The following is a 17,550-nucleotide window of genomic DNA, read 5'->3' on the forward strand; positions in this document are numbered from 1 at the left end:
TAAGATGAATGTAAACTTTGTATGGTGATAAACCAAAACCGTGTTCCATTGAATACAGTTTGTTTGCTTTTTTATAGCAAAGCCACATGGGGCTATCTGCTGAGTCCCCATTGAATCCAAAGAATTTTCAGTCGCTTCTCTCCAACATTGGGTATGGCACTCCACAATGCTTGAAAACATCGTTCAAAGCTTTTATTTGTTAATATTGTCAAGGTAGAAAAATCTTTCAATAAACAATTTATTAATGTGAAGGTTTAAAAAAAAAAACAGCACTGCCTCATAACACAAATTTCTATTGCAAGTGGTTTCACTCTTAATAACAAATTCATTATAAATGTAATTACCATCCACTGCTTTGATGTTAAAATTAAAAAAATAATAGTTCTTTCATAGTTACTTGTAATCTTTCTGGCAATAATGATCCTGGTTTAGCGAATCCAAAAAACGACTTTTTATAAAACAATGGAATTTTTTTTTCATATATTTTGGTTGGATATAACATTTAATTATAATCCAATCTAACTTTAAATTGTCATGTACATTTAATTAATGTTTCATTAATGATTTGCTTAATAATGGTTTGTCAATATTTAAATGGTTAATGATTTCTAATTGCCTTCCAGAGGCACAGCGATATATCTGTGGACTCACACCGCTAGAAAACGGGTTTCGATACCCGTGATGAGCAGAGCACTAATAGCCCACTGTGTAACTTCGTGCTTAATTACAAACAAACTAATACATGGTGTTCGGAAAGTCACTGTGTAGTTTTGTAATCATATTTTATTCAGTCTATTTCAAGCCAGCAACTGATAGCGGTGTTTAGAAACAAAATAAGAAGGATCCAGGCCTGTATCGATGCCAACGGGGGGTCACTTTCAACATTGTTTATAATTGTCATTCATATTTACTTCATGTATTCTATATTGAAACATGTCTCTTAATAAATATATAAGTGCACAGTGACTTTCCGAACACCCTGTATATTTAAGTCGTAATGCTTGTCATTTCATCTTGATGTCGTGTAGATTCAGCCCACTTTTAGTCACACTTGTTATTGATATATCACAAGGAATAGAATGAATACCATTGTGCCAAAACAGTCATATTATTATTACTGTTATAAATCTTTGTGTGTATTTATTAGGATCAGGCATCACAGAAAGAACTGACAGAATTGAAAAATTAATACATTCCTTTAAAAGATAATTTTTACATAACCAACTATTGATAACCTTCCTAAGTTCATTCAAACATTTATTCCAATTTAGTTCAAGCATATTTGGGGGCTGATACGTGAAAGTGATTTACATCACATCGTAAATCTCGAAAAACTACTCACTTCTAAACATTGTTGTATAACTTTAGTATAAATACATGTAAATCTTGATTCATATGTTGTTTTATTCAGACCTTATGTAAATGAATATTTGCAAATTTGCCTATTTTTACATAGAAAATAGGTTAATTTCTAAATTTCATTATCCTGGTCACAAAAGCAAGGTTTGAAGGGAATAATGGCCATTTTCTGTACTTTTACAACGCAAGCAATTAAGAAATAACACATACTATCCAGAAACAATATTTATGTTACACAATGTTATTTCTAATACCATTATAGGGTTCTTTGAAACAAAAAATCCAGTAAATTGTATCGCAGGACGGCTGGTGTGGGTATTAACATTTTTACTAATAAAGAAGAGCCAACGTTTCGAAGGTCGGGCATGACCCGGTGGGTTAAGGCGTTCGAATCGTAATCGGAGAGTCGCGGGTTCGAATCCCCGTCGCACCAAACATGCTCCCCTTTCAGTCGTGGGGGCGTTATAATGTGACGGTCAATTCCACTATTCGTTGGTAAAAAAGTAGCCCAAGAGTTGGCGGTGGGTGGTGATGACTAGTTGCCTTCCCTCTAGTCTTATACTGCTAACTTAGGGACGGTTAGCGCAGATAGCCCTTGAGTAGCTTTCCGCGAAATTCATCACGAGTTACTTCACCCCAGTACATTGTAAAACGTGAATGCTAAAGATACCCAACCACAAATCTTTTGATTTGTCCCAATTTACCTTTGACTTCTATGGTCTTTCACAATTTGCAAACTCTTTTCGTGCACACACTAATGAAGTAAGGTCATTAATCATCATGAACATGCTGGGCATGAAAGTAAGAGTCATTATTTGTGTGAGATATACTACGTATACGCCTATGAACCTATAACACTGCGTCTAATGGCCTCGCTAAGAAAATGTACAACACGGCAGACAATGAAGAACCTTCTCTTACGCCTTTTGTTTTGTTTGTTTGTTTTGTTTTGGAATTTCGCACACAGCTACTCGAGGTCTATCTGTACTAGCCGTCCCTAATTTAGCAGTGTAAGACTAGAGAGAAGGCAGCTATTCATCACCACCCACCGCCAACTCTTGGGCTACTCTTTTACCAACGAATAGTGGGATTCACCGTCACATTATAACGCCCTCACGGCTGAAAGGGCGAGCATGTTTGGCGCGACGGGGATGCGAACCCGCGACCCTCAGATTACGAGTCGCACGCCTTCACACGCTTGGCCATGCCGGGTCACGTGGCCATGCCGGGTCACGTGGCCATGCCGGGTCCTCTTGCGCCTTTACCAAGTCGTGTTTATTCTGCTCATCTTCTCAGCTGCGTTACAACCTGAAATTTAATCTTAATATACCATGAGAGCGGTCCAAGAATTAGGTGTAAGCAGTGTTGACTAGCTTCCTCTAACACATCACATCTAAATTAGAAAAGTTAGCGCAGATAGTCTTCGAGTAGCTTTGCGCGAAATTCAACAGACAGCCTTCATACTACGAAATTACACCATTAAAAATTAGTCAATGAATAACTGTTGCATTAAAATTGTATCTACAAAACCCCAGGTTCAATTGTGTTTCAAAATCTATTCACTAACCGGTGATTGTTGTTCTCATTATGTAAAAATGTCTGCTATTATTGTCAATTAATGGCTATATTACATGCTGTTATTTTTTTAATTCGTGTAGCTGTTTCTTTGCTTTGTAATTAATAATATCTTTTTTTGGTTTTTGCAAAACCGGGAAGAGTGAACCACTATTTATGAATATTCTCTTGTATTTTATGTCTCCTTTTGTGTTTATTTGTTTGTTTGTTTGTTTTGGAATTTCGCACAAAGCTACTCGAGGGCTATCTGTGCTAGCCGTCCCTAATTTAGCAGTGTAAGACTAGAGGGAAGGCAGCTAGTCATCACCACCCACCGCCAACTCTTGGGCTACTCTTTTACCAACGAATAGTGGGATTGACCGTAACATTATACGCCCCCACGGCTGGGAGGGCGAGCATGTTTAGCGCGATGCGGGCACGAACCCGCGACCCTCGGATTACGAGTCGCACGCCTTACGCGTTTGGCCATGCCATGCCACTTTGTGATTAAAATTACAAATTTGACAAATGCTTGAAACATACTTTCTAATACTTAAAAAACCCGAATCGAATTGAATTACGCCAAGAATACTTGTGAACGGTTGATAACAACTTAATAAAGAATTATTGCTCTGAATAGTTAACGCTTTATCCGCTAGGGTGCTTGGTTTGAATTCCGCGCAAAGCTACACGAGGGCTATCTGCGCTAGCCGTCCCTAATTTAGCAGTGTAAGACTAGGCAGCTAGTCATCATCACTCACTGCCAACTCTTGGGCTACTCTTTTACCAACGAATAGTGGGATTGAATGTAACATTATAACACCCCCACGGCTGAAAGGGCGAGCATGTTTGGTGCAGCTACACAAGGTGTGACTACCTTCGTGCAGCGAAGGTGACCAAATTGTTACCTCCATATAATGGTTTAACATTTTGAGCTGACACAGAGAACAGAGTCAGTAGACAGCAACTGCCTCAATTCAGCTCTTTTACTACTGTTATTCTCATTAAAAAGTAGGATTTGGCTTTTTTTTTTGGCGAAAACGGTATGCGAATAACTAACTCTCAGATTTGAGTATGAAAGTTTCCTTTCGTTTCTAAATTTTAAAATTTCACAAGTATCCGAAATTTTGTGTTATTAGTAAAGGAGTGGTGGTGTTGCTGACGGGTTTAGCGTTTTATGGCGCAAAGCAACTAAGATACCTGCGCTAGTAAAGGAGTGAATATTGGTAAGTATTACATTTGGAGATATAAAACTGATTTGGTATTACGACTTTTTAAGGGCCTGAGTCACGGGTTTCAATACCCTTTACCGTACATCTTAACGGTCATTATTCATTATTAAAATAGCAACCCAAGAGTTGGCGGTGGGTGGTGTTGACTGGCTGCCTTCCATCTAATCACTGTTGAATTAGTGAAATATCCCTAGTGTAGCTTAGCGCGAAATTCAAACCAAACTATTTTTAATGTTGTATCATTTTAATATATACAGTATATGTTTTTGCTCATGCGCATAACTACTGTATTTTAGGCCTTTAACGTGCTAGAAGAACAACTGGCTCATCACAATATTTGTATAGCGATAAAAGAAAAGTTAACGAAAGATTCCGGAGTAGCTTCGGAAGGAGTTTACGACAAGATTGTCCGAAAATTGTTGTCTAGACAACGAGCTCGAGGTAAGATTTCTTTGTTCCACCTAAAGTCTACGTACTTTCTACGTTATTTCATTTGTTTGTCCGAAAACTGTTGTCTAGGCAACGAGTTCGAGGAAATGTTTGTTTATTCCTCCTAAATTCTACGTAGTTTCTACGTTATTTTGTTTGTTTGCGTGAAAAGTGTTGCCCAGGAAACGAGCTCGAGGTAAAATATATTTGTTCCAAGTATATTCTACGTAGTTTCTACGTTATTTTGTTTGTTTGTGTGAAAACTGTTGCCCAGGAAACGAGCTCGAGATAAAATATATTTGTTCCAATTATATTCTATGTACTTTCTACGTTAATTTGTTTGTTTATGCGAAAATTGCTGTCTAGGCAATGAGCTTGAGGTACGATTTGTTTATTCCATTTAAAATCTACATAGTTTCTTTGTTATTCTGTTTGTTTGTTTGCTCTTTTGTCGTTGTCAGTATCTTACATTCTTTAGAGTACTTTCCCAACAGAGTTAAACGATTAATAAATTAAAAGTACAGTTATTATTAGTAACATTAGAAACACACGTTTTATGATATTCTTGTGTCTTCAAACATTTTAAACAGTTTATTATTTGGAGTTTGTAATTTTAATTCTCCTCGTTCCTAGCATACCTTGGTGGTTAGAACGCAGGTCACGGGTTCGAGTCTCCGACCCACCAAACATTCTCACCGTTTCAGCTGAATGGCGTTATAATGTAAGGATTAATCGCTGATGAAAGAGTTGGCAAAGAGTTGGCGGTGGAGGGTGATGACTAGTTACCTTCCACTGATATATTAGGGACTGCTAGCGCAGATAGCTTTTGTTGCGCGAAATTCGAAACTAAACCAAACCTTAGAAATATGTTGTTTTAATACCACTATTACTTAGAAGTACATGTTTTTAATAATCTTACTTGTTAGAAATTGCCCCCCCGCTAGTACAGCGGTATGTCTCCGGATTTATAACTCTAAAATAAGGGGTTCGATTCCCCTCGGTGGGCTCAGAAGATAGCCCGATGTGGCTTTGATATAAGAAAAAACACACACGCACACACAATCTTGGAAATTAGTAGATAAAGATGTAATGCTTTAATACAAACCATAAAACGTTCTTTGGTATTAGATTTTACCCTCTTCTATTTCATTGGACAGTACTTTGTTTCTCGTGTCGGTTTGTCCAATGATATCTTGTTAGAAGACGGTAAGGTTCTTTGTGTTAAAGAATTTGACTTCTAGTGCCTCAATATGAGGAACCCATCTTGTTCTACCAAGATCGATTACAGATGTAGATCTGTCTCTTCTTCCGTCATTCATACAAACTAAGAATCGGGTTCCGATAGTCACGGTGGGCAGAGCGCAGACGGGCGATTGTGTAGATTTATGTTTGGCAATAAACAAACAAATCATACTGTCAATATTTGACAAACAAACCATACTGTCAATATTTGTGAGCACCCTGTCGTCTAACTGAGCAAATATTTCCAGATGTGTTCTAGACGTTCCACCCTTTCCGTGAAAGAGACACCCAAGAATTAATTAGCATTTTTCAGGTCTTACCCTTATCAAAAAGAGATGCCCCAGAAGTAATAATCAGGCGTTGCTTATGTCATATAAAACATGGGTGTAAACAAGTGTAAACTAAGGACTAATTAATGTCCTTTGGACACGAAGTAGGACATCAACAGAACAACTAACGCCCTTGGATCTCTCCCCTATAAATTGATCGCTGTGCTTAGGGGCGTCTTATACTCCTAGTTTTCGTTGATTTGTTTGAATATTTTACGCAAAGCTGTACAAAGACTATCTGTACGAGCCCTTTCTAACTTTAAACTTATAGACACGATGGAAGGCAGAGAGTCCACAACATCTACCGCCAGCTCGTCGACTATTCCAATCGAATAGTGGGATTTGACTTCCACAATTATAACACATTTTCTCAAGCCACAAATACAAGTCGCGTATTTTTTAAAAATATAACAGACTCTTGGATATGTAGTCTACCTCATTGATTTCTTGGCCACGCCCAGCTATTTTATTTTATTTTGAAAAGGGCAACTGGAACGAATAAGTATTAGTCTTTCAACACAGCCCTTCCCACTTAGAATATTGTCATAAATAGTGACGCCCCTAATAATAATAGCGTACTTGAGGATGCCATCCTTATTATTCTAAACATGGTCGCAGGGCGTCCTATGATTCTACTTTGAAAATTTTGTTTGTTTGTTGTTAAGTACAAAGCTACACAATGGGCTACTCGTGCTTTGCCCATCACGGCACCGAAACCCAGCTTACAGCGTTGTAAGTCTGGAGGTTCTATCTTGATAAGGTAGCAACACCACTATTAAACACACATAAATAACCACATATTTCTGTGTAATTTATGGATTAATATGTGGAAATGAGAACCTGCTATAGTCATTGTATTTTATTATAGATGTAGGAGCCCGGCACGGTCAGGTTGTTAGTACAATCATCTCAAAATGTGGGGGATCGCGGGTTCGAATCCATGTAACACCAAACATGTTCGCCCTTTCAGTTGTGGGTGCGTTATAATGTGACGGTAAATCCAATTATACGTTGGTAAAAAGAGTTGGCGGTGGGTGGTGATGACGAGCAATCTTCCTTTAGTCCTACACTGCAAACTTAGAAACGTCTAGCGCAGATAGCCTTCGTGTAGCTTTGCGTGAAATTAATAAAAAAACATTATAGGAGTGAAATAAATAACTTTTAAGGAAAATCAAAAAAGTGATTTGTTTTGTAACAACGAAACAAATATTTTTTTTACCAGAATAAAATAAAAAATGTACAAAACAGAAAAAGTTAGATTATTTTCCATGAAAATTCTAAAGAGAAAAGTAGTAATACATTATTACGCGAAAGAACGAACCTAAAGTAGGTCACGAAATCGAGTCACATATTACTAATAACAAGTGAATAAAAAGTAACGTTTGACCCGAGCTAACTGCAAACACACACGGAAAAAGATCGACTAAAGAACTTGTTTGTTTTTGAATTTCGCGTAAAGCTACACGAGGGCTATCTGTGTTATCCGTCCCTAATTTAGTAGTGTAAGACTAGAGGGAAAGCAGCTAGTCATCACCGCCCACCAATAACTCTTGGGCTACTCTTTAACCAACGAACAGTAGGACTGACCGTCACTTTATAACGCCCCCACAGCTGTAGAGCGAGCACGTTTGGTGCGACGGAGATTCGAACTCGCGACCCTCGGATTACGAGTCGAACGCCTTAACCCACCTGGCCATATAAAACTTGTAACAGCAGTAAATTATATATGGCTTTCTGTAGAAGGTAATTGAAAATTTGCCAAACAAACAAAAAAATGTAATTCGATCGGAAGCCGCCTGATAGACCACAATACTTGGACTACAACTGTTGTTACCCTCAATACATTAAATATATTATTACTTGCAGTCAAGCCCTCAGATCTAATAAACTCTGCGTGACACTAATAACCATAAAAGTCACATTGATTCTGTTAAACAATCAGAGACATATAATTACACTATGTCATGAAATAAACTGACAAAGCTAAAGATATCTCACGCGACGACGCGCGGTAACAACAACCATATTCTCCCATGTTCAACTGGTCATCATCTATTATATAAAATTGAAGAAGCCCGAGATCCTGAAGAAACGTTTCTAACTTGATGGTCAACTAAAATATAATGTTCCTGATGCTTCTGTGGTTTCTTTTCAAAAAGAAAAAAGTCACAAAACTTTGAAAATCTTATTTAATTAGCGTTGTCAAATCGGACCAATCTTATGAAAAAGACAACGAAAAATAACACGAAACAACGAAACCCTAAACTTGCACCACACACACACACACATTATATTTACTAATGTAGGCCCGGCACGGCCAGGTGGTTAGGGTGCGCTACATTCGTAATCTGAAGGTCACGAGTTCGAATCTCCGTCACACCAAACATGCTCGCCCTCTTAGTCTTGAGGAGGGGGGCGTTATGATGTGATGTCAATCCCACTATTCGTTGGTAAAAGAGTAGCCCAAGAGTTGGCAGTAGGTGGTGATGACTAGCTGGCTTACCTCTAGTTTTACTCTGTTATATTAGTGACGGCTAATGCAGATAGCCCTCGTGTAGCTTTGCGAGAAATTCATTAAACAAACAAGCTTTACTAATCGAATTTCAAAACCAAAACTTCCAACATATGGGGCAAACCAGAACAAGTGTAAGAGACTACCTGTCTGCCTGAAGTTAGGCACAGTGGGCTCTCTCGGTTCTTTCCACTGCAGGTATCGAAACTCGAATTATAGTATTGTACGTCCCTAGACGTGCCGCTGTGCCACGGCTGTAAGAGAGTTTGATGATAACTCACTTTTTTTTGGAAACAAATGTACGTTTAGACGGATAAAGAGAACAAAGCACGTCCTGTGGTTGGACATTTTAACACGCTTGACCACTCTCTTCACACCTGGAGACTCGAGAAACACCGTGAAATAAAGAAATGAAGAAAGCTTTCCGGATAGCTCTAAATAATATAACACTGAAGGGTATCACTTTTAAGCATTGGATTGTTGTTCTAGAGCCTAAAGAGATGCAGTAGTGTTTGAGGTTCTATTCGTATTATCACGTTCTATGAACGACGACAAGTGAAATTAATTAACTATTCGAAAGCCCTCGAGTTTCTGGGTCTTTTGAAATACGAGTTTGTTACCTTTGTCTTAATGATAAAATTTATGCCGAATATTGGCCAAACTAACCAAAAATACGTCAGAAAAGGTCATCGCAGTAATATATATATATTATACTTGCATCTTTATATTGAGAATTTCTACCTAAATTTGAAATAGTGAGTTTAAATGGCAATAAATACAGTAAAAAGTTTACCAATTCCTAAAGTGTATAATGATTGAATATTAAAAGAAAACCCAAAGTAGTTACAATATTCGTCTTCTATCATTTTGTTCTAATTAATTCAAAACGTGATTTGCAAAAGGATGTTTGATGTATTTCCCGTTAAGTTCGAACGTGGAAGAGAATTCCAATTGCCTGCAATGTGTAGAAACGAGATAATCAACCAATTACGTTCCACATACACATAACTACATCGAGCAGTCATTTGTTGGCTTTTATGGAGCAATAGATGCACGAGCTTTAACAGAACGTCCATGGCTTAAAATCTTTCTAACATACATTGCTGTTATACATTTCCAAAGTAGCCTGAGAAAAGTACGACTGTTTTCCATTATTTCAGATAAGTAGTAAATTACATATTCTAAAAATCTTTCACGGTTAAAATTTACTCTGATACAAAGCGTGAAGTCTTTAGCATAAAGATGCGTAATTTTACTTGGAACCCTGTGTCTGCTGTCAGGTATATCGTTCTAAGATAACAAATAGCGATACTCGCTGATATATTACTAGTCGTAATTTCAGTCACGTGGCTCGTAGATTTATCATTATGGGATAATTGTTTGTTTGTTTTTTCATTTCGCGCAAAGCTACACGAAAGCTATCTGCGCTAGCCGTTCCTACTTTGTAGTGTAAGACTAGAGGAAAGAGTCGCGGGTTCGAACCGTCATCCCACTAAATTTACCTGCCTTTTCAGCCGTGTGGGGCATCATAATGTGACGGTCAATCCCACTATTTGTTGGTAAAACAGTAGCCCAAGAGTTGACAGTGGGTGATGATGACTAGTCACTTTTCCTGCAGTCTTATACTGTTAAGTTATAGACAGCTAGCGCAGACAGCTTTCGTATAGTTATACTGTTAAGTTATAGACAGCTAGCGCAGATAGCTTTCGTATAGCTTTGTGCGAAATTCGAACAAACCAAATGAACTGTTCAAAAAAACAACAAACCAAAAACGAAATTAAGTTCCATAGTGCTGTTTGTTTCAAACAAAGAGTGGTTAGTGAATCATACCTTTAACAGGGTCACGATATCAGTTTATGTTTCTCGTGATCTAAACGGTCATTCTTAAGAAGCCATTATACGCCTCAGCGCTGTCCATACCGCACGTGACTGAACTTAAATATTCCTGTCGTCTGTCAGTCTGAAGTTTAAATTCCTTTTATGTGCTTTATGAACGTTTCTTTAGAAGAACTACAACAGATAATATCTGTGATATTCGGATAATTTTAAATTTTGTGATATCTAAAAATTAAATAAATAAACGTTGTATTCGGATGTGTTTTAGTTTTCTATTGCCAGGACTTTCGAAATTATGAGATGTAGGATTATCAAATCTGTTTGAATGAACTTTTTTATATCACAATGAACCAACATGGATACAAACTGATTTTGCTTCCTGACACATATGTAATATTATTATTATTATATTTATGTGATTTGTTGTTTTTATTGTTATTGTGTTTTGCGATAACGCGAGACAAACAGTTGACTAACCCTCAGTGGCACAGCGTTATGTCTGAGGGCTCACACTGCTAAAAACCGAATTTTGATACCCGTCGTGGGCAGAACACAGATAACCCATTGTGTAGTTTTTGTGTTTAATTCCAGTCCACATTTATTCTTTATATCACAGTGAGGAGAAACGGAGCACGAAACATTTCGCTGAATGTTTGTTTGTTCGTTTTGAATTTCGCGCAAAGCTACACGAGGGCTATCTACGCTATCCGTCCCTAAGTTAGCAGTGTAAGCTCACCACCCATCATCTACTCTTGGGCTACTCTTTTACCAACGAATAGTGGGATTGACCGTTACATTATATCGCCCCCCACAGCTGAAAGGGCGAGCATGTTTGGTGCGACGAAGATTCGAACCTGCGACCCTCAGATTACAAGTCTCGATGAATGTCATAAGATAGAATAACGCAAAAAGTAAACAAAGAAATAAAAAGTACATTCTCTGAACGGCTGGTATGGGTATTAACACTTCCGGTCAACCTGAAGATGACCTAGGAAGGTCGAAACCTTGTTCTCTGCTTATCAATAAAAGTGTTAATACCCATACCAGCTGTTTGGAGATACATTTTTATTTCAAGTGAGTTTTTTGTCACAAAGTAAAAGCACATTCATTCTAAACTAAAATTCTCAAACCACGTTTTATTGTTACATTGATCTCAGCCTAATAAATATTTGAATGTTTCAGTTTTATTTTTAATCATAACTCGATCCATGTCTCGGAAACAAATAAAACGTAGTCCAGGGCTGCTTCATTTTTACCAGATAGGTTGGACAGTAATATTTCATTATTGATGGGTGTCGTAGAATAGGAATGTTTTAAACCTGTCAGGTAGATTAAATAAACTAAATTGTCTACAATTTCCTTAAACCTACAAAGGACTGATGAAGATTTTCAGAGTTTTCAGTTATACAACTAACTTTGTTTAATGAAAAAACCTGATTACTGACGCCCCTTCTACTTTAAAAATAAATAAACAAATAAAACATGTTCTATCATTTCAGAAACTGAGAGCAAAGCCACAGTGGGCTATATGTAGTATCCACCGCCGGTAGTCAAACCCCGAGTTTTAATGTTGTAATTTCGTAGACGTACTGCTGACTCAAAAGGGTGAGGGATTATTCCAGAAAATGAAATTATTCATTTCATACACGCCAGCGTTTCGCCATTACGATTTCAAAGGGATAAAGGAAACGCTCTGTAATTAATTTAAGGATTAGGCAATAAAAAACATTATTTTCTGAAGTATTAGATCGTTGTTGTTTTTGTCGTTGTCGTGGTTTTAACAATGAATACAACTCTCCAGTTTTCCAGTTTAAACCCTCACAATATCTTGTTTGTTTGTTTGTTTGTATATTTCTGAAGGAGTGATCATTTTCGGATCTGATCAAGAAGTCGCTGAAGTGATGCGGGCTGTCAAAAGAAACAATGTCACGGGCTACTTCTCGTGGATAGGAAGTGACGGTTGGAGTGCACGTGCCCTCGTGTTTGATGGTAACGAACCTCAAGTAGAAGGGACGCTGTCTGTACAGCCTCGTGCCCATCCCGTGGAAGGTTTCGATGACTACTTCTTAAGTTTAAACGTGAAGAATAATCGAAGAAATCCCTGGTTTGTAGAGTATTGGGAACAGTATTTTCATTGCAAGTGGCCCAACAGCACCGTTACGCCTTACAACCAGAACTACAACAGACAGTGTAGCGGTGACGAAGTGATGACGTACACTAATGGATACGAATCTGAAAGGCAGCTACAGTTCGTTAGCGACGCTGTTCTCAGCTTCGCCTACGCTTTTTCGAGATATGCATCAGAATCTGTGCGGTGGTAGACCCGGTCTTTGTCAGCGTATGAATCCCATCGATGGAACAGAGCTGCTCACATACTTGTACAAAGTCCATTTCACAGGTAATCATCAAATTAAACTAGGGTTCGATACCCGTGGTAAGTGCAGTACAGATAGTTTTCTAGCTATAAACTAGAGATTTTTTGATTGTTTAAGAACAAAATTACATTGGGCTATATGCTGTCTCCAGCGCAGTGAATCAAACCCCGGACTTAGCCCTGTAAGTCTGTATACACTGGAGACATGCGTTTATAACACAATATATTTGTATATATAACTTTAAAACAAGCCAAAACAAAAATAACTTTAAAAAACCGTTTCAATAATTGAAAAAATCCTGGGATACAAGCTATAATGTGCGATTACAAAATGTACCCTGTGGTTTGGAGGAGACTGCGGAAATAGGACTCACATTGCGGTGGGGATACATCTTCTATCAGTTTTGACTTCCATTCGATAGTCTCACATACGAAATAAAAGAGTAGCAATAGATACAAAAAATAAAAATTAGGAGAGCGAGATGTGGGTGCTCAGGCCCACAACGTCCCACATCTATATCACCCTTCTCTACCTGCAGACAGTTGTGGGAATGTGACGGCTCTCCCAAGTAGAGAAGAAAAAATAATTGAAATAAAAATGATAAAATAAGGTACTAAGGTAAGTAAGTTGAAAACGTACCTCCTGAAGGTAGCATCCAGCACCCAATATGGTAGAAAGGCACTAACTGACAGTAGACTTAATAAATGGGTGGTGCTGGAAGCTACACTAGTTTATTCAGATAACTGGATGTGTGTGTGTGTGTTTTCTTATAACAAAGACACATCTGGATATCTGCTGAGTCCACCGAGGGGAATCGAACCTCTGATCTTAGCGTTGTAAATCCGTATACTTACCGCTGTACCAACTGGATGGGATGCCTCATGCTAGTATAATTCGTTTACTGTTTTTTTTAAGTTATACCAAACCAATATAATTATTCAGAGGTTTGGATCTGCTGTTTTACCTCAGTCCTTCCTTGTGGGCCTGGCATGGCCAGGTGGGTTCAGGCGTTTGACTTGTAATATGAGGGTCGCGGGTTCGAATCCCCGTCGCGCCAAACATGCTCGTCCTTTCAGCCGTGGTGACGTTATGATGTGATGGTCAATCCCACTATTCGTTGGTAAAAGAGTGGCCCAAGAGTTGGCGATGGGTAGTGATGACTAGCTGCCCTACCTAGTCTTATACTGCTAAACTAGCGACGATTAGCGCAGATAGATCTCGTGTAGCGCTGCGCGAAATTAAAAAAAACAAACTATCAAAATGCACTATTTTTTACGAATATATATATATATGTATGTATGTGTATAAAGATGCGGAAGTGATAAAATAAAGAAATTAGAATCTAGAGAAACGTTACCTTTAAAAACTGTGCTGATAACATGTTTACCTTTAAAAACTGTGCTGACAACATGTTTACTTAACGACATTTGAACCAAATCTTCTTCAAAAGCAATATACGAAATAATACAAGGTAACGTGAGATAAAACTACGAGAGCTAAACAATATAGTAAAAACAGTATAACAAAGATGGCGATTAGAAACGGTATTAAAAATGATTAGAAACACATAATAACTTTACAGAACAAAGAAAGAAACAACTTAAACATTTTAAGATAATAAATTCAGTCTTTTTTTTTAAATATGAAAAGTTGGACCGTTTGTTAATACCCAAAGGATTTAATCAACCTAATTTAAAATAATTTATTTTTCCATTGTTTGTAGTTAAACACAAAGTTACACAATGAACTGTCTTGTTTTTTTGGTTGTTGTTTTTTTTTTAATTTCGCGCAAAGCTGCAAAAGGACTATATGCGCTAGCCTTCCCTAATTTAGTAGTGTAAGACTAGAGTGAAGGCAGCTAGTCATCACCACTCGCCGCTATCTCTTGGGCTACTCTTCTTCCAACGAATAGTGGGGTTGATCGTCACATTATAATGCCCCCACGGTTGAAAGGGCGAGTATGTTTGGTACAACGGGGATTCAAACTCGCGACCTTAAGAATACGAGTTGAGCGCCTTAACCTCCTGGCCATGCAGGGCCACACAATGAACTACCTGTGGTCTTTTTATCACGGCTATCTAAACTCAGTGTCTAACGTTGCAAATCTGTAAACGTGCCACTGTGCCAGTGAGAGGCGTTTTCGATTGTGATTCTTTCATTGGTATTAGATGGGACACGATGTAAGGCAAGCATTTTAAAGTGCTCAAGAGAATAATAAGTGCTCAGCCCCAGGTTTATCTTGATGTTTAATCAATATGCTACGTAAGTGTTCTCGTGTACGTTCGGCAAGTTTCTCCTACGTAAATTTGATCACAGTCGTGAGAAACAATAGACTAAACATTTAGTTATATAGGTAAAATGGTTATTCGCAGAATCCGTTGAGCTAGGTCCTCTAACATACTCATTGTTATGTCAAATGTTGCATCTACTCATCTGACAACTGTTCGTACCAACTTGGGTATCAGATGATAGTTGTATGTTGTTCGGAACTTGACAATCTTTAGTGTTAATGTCTCTTTCATAAGAGATGATAGGTTTTTTAGGGAACATGTAACAGATTGTATTGTACTGTGTTATGTTGTGGAAGTATCTTGAGTGGGTATATTTGTGTTTTTATAGTTTTCTTATAGCAAAGCCACATCAGGCTATCTGCTGACCCCACCGAGGAAAATCGAACCCTTGATTTTAGCGTTGTAAGTCCGTAGACATACCGCTGTACTAACGTGGGGCTGAGTAGGTGCGTTGATAATTTGTGCAAGTAGGGAGGTTAGTTGCAGAAAGGTTGAATGCTGTCGTTGGAAATTTCGAATTATCTCTGACGATATTGGTGTTACAATTACTGCTATGACGTAAGCAAATTCTCGAAAGATAAATTTGTTTGTCGTTAGTGTGTAGATTATATTAATGTGATGGAAAAGAAAATTAGGATAGCCACGTTTTTCGACAAAGTGGAGAATGTTTATGGATTTGGTATTCTTATCTGGGTTGTTGCTGTAGAGCCCAAGCAACCTGGCGAGGTGTAACCAATCTGGCGAGTTGTTAATGTTTCCCATAACGTATCGGAGTTGTCTGAAGTGGAAATGTAAGTAACTATGTGTATTTGTAATGTAAGACGTCGCGAGATGGCACTCATCAGTCACGGAAATATTTATGTGAAAAAATGAAATGATTTGGTGAGAAACAGAAGACGTGAAAGAAGTGAACAAAATAAACAAAGACATCTCGTTCATCATTAGTGCTGGTCGATATAGCGGAAATATAATCAATATAAAACAGGAACGCTGGCTGTGCAGTTCCGAAATGTGCAATCTTCAGTGTGTAACCATCAACGAGGTTAGAGTACAAGAGGTCTATTTTTGGAAGCCATGGCTACACACTTTATTGCTTATAGATTTGTTTGTTTTATATTTCGCGCAAAGCTACCCAAGGGCTATCTGCGCAAGTTGTCCTTAATTTAGTAGTGTAAGACTAGAGGGAAGACTGTTAGTCATCACCACCCACCGCCAACTCTTGGGCTACACTTTTACCAAAGAATAGTGAGGTTGGCTGTCACATTTTAACGCACTTACGGCTAAACAGGCGAGCATGTTTGGTGTGACGGAGATTCGAACCCGTGGCTCTCAGATTACGAGTCGAGTGCCCTAACCGCCTGGTCATGCCGGACTCTTGTTTATAGAATTTGGTATCAAAAGAAAGGGTGATTAAAGATAGAACAGGGTTTCATTCGGTGGATCTAGGGTATTCATTCTGTCAATATAGTGTTTTAGGGTCTTGCGTTCATCTTCACGTGGAATGATGGTAGACGATACGTAAGGTATGAATAAAATAACAGAATTTGATTTACATTCAAAATTTGAATTTTGTGTGTGTGTGATGCGTCATTGGTGTCTTTAATGTAAGTGGAGAGTTCATGAACTAATGGGTCAGGATGGGATCAAAGTAACTAGACATAAGTTCAGTAAGACCACTGCGTGTTAAAACTATGGGTCTAGAACAGGGGTCACCAAACTACGGCCCTCTAGGTCATTTTGTCCGGCCCACCAGCAGCTAGCCGCTTGGAAATAAAAAGTGACATTTCATCAAATGTCCGACTGTCATAACAAAATAAATCACACCGATGGTCGCTTTAAGCTGGAAAACACAAGACGTCATGATAAAAAAGAAACAAGGCTGTCACGCGCATTTTTAACCAATAGGAAAATTATTCTATCGTCCTTGCTGCCCGTTTATTCATACCAAGGCACGTATGTATGAAAGCATTAGGATTTCGAAAACAAGTACAGACTTAACCCTCGTCCTATCGACTCGTCTTGTAAATTCAGCAGCCGAGGGTTACCGCTTCAGCAAGCTCATTTCTCTTAGTAATCGGGTTATGCGCTTTTCGTAACTCGTTCTCAGGTAAGTGTCGTGGCAAACGTACATACGTTTCAATATATTTTGTTTGTGCGTTCTTGGACCAGTACAATACTTTTCTCACAGCGTTCTGTGTTTTTTATTTTCAGATCCTGTTTTTTCTTCACCCATCGTTATGGCTGCTTTTAAAAGAAGAAAAGTGGACTCTGAGTGTCGTGAAGAATGAGGAGAAAAGTACTTCTTTGAGGAAACCAGAAAGCTACTTGTGTGATATGCACCGATCAACATATTTGAAATTTTCAGGAAAGTTCCGTTCTGAGAAATTTGAA

At 38.2% G+C, this 17,550-nt stretch overlaps 1 pseudogene across 1 annotated transcript in view; it reads left to right on the forward strand.

Annotated features, from left to right (window-relative positions):
• Nucleotides 1-17,550, forward strand: part of LOC143251800 (metabotropic glutamate receptor 4-like) — a 61,840-nt pseudogene that overhangs the window by 41,029 nt on the left and 3,261 nt on the right. Inside the window, exons 4-5 of the transcript XR_013028651.1 lie at nucleotides 4,442-4,586; nucleotides 12,354-12,891. The product of XR_013028651.1 is annotated as a metabotropic glutamate receptor 4-like (transcript). The remainder of the gene's footprint in view (nucleotides 1-4,441; nucleotides 4,587-12,353; nucleotides 12,892-17,550) is intronic.

This window comes from Tachypleus tridentatus, chromosome 6 (assembly GCF_004210375.1).
Source record: "Tachypleus tridentatus isolate NWPU-2018 chromosome 6, ASM421037v1, whole genome shotgun sequence".
In the NCBI taxonomy this organism is placed as follows: Eukaryota; Metazoa; Arthropoda; class Merostomata; order Xiphosura; family Limulidae; genus Tachypleus; species Tachypleus tridentatus.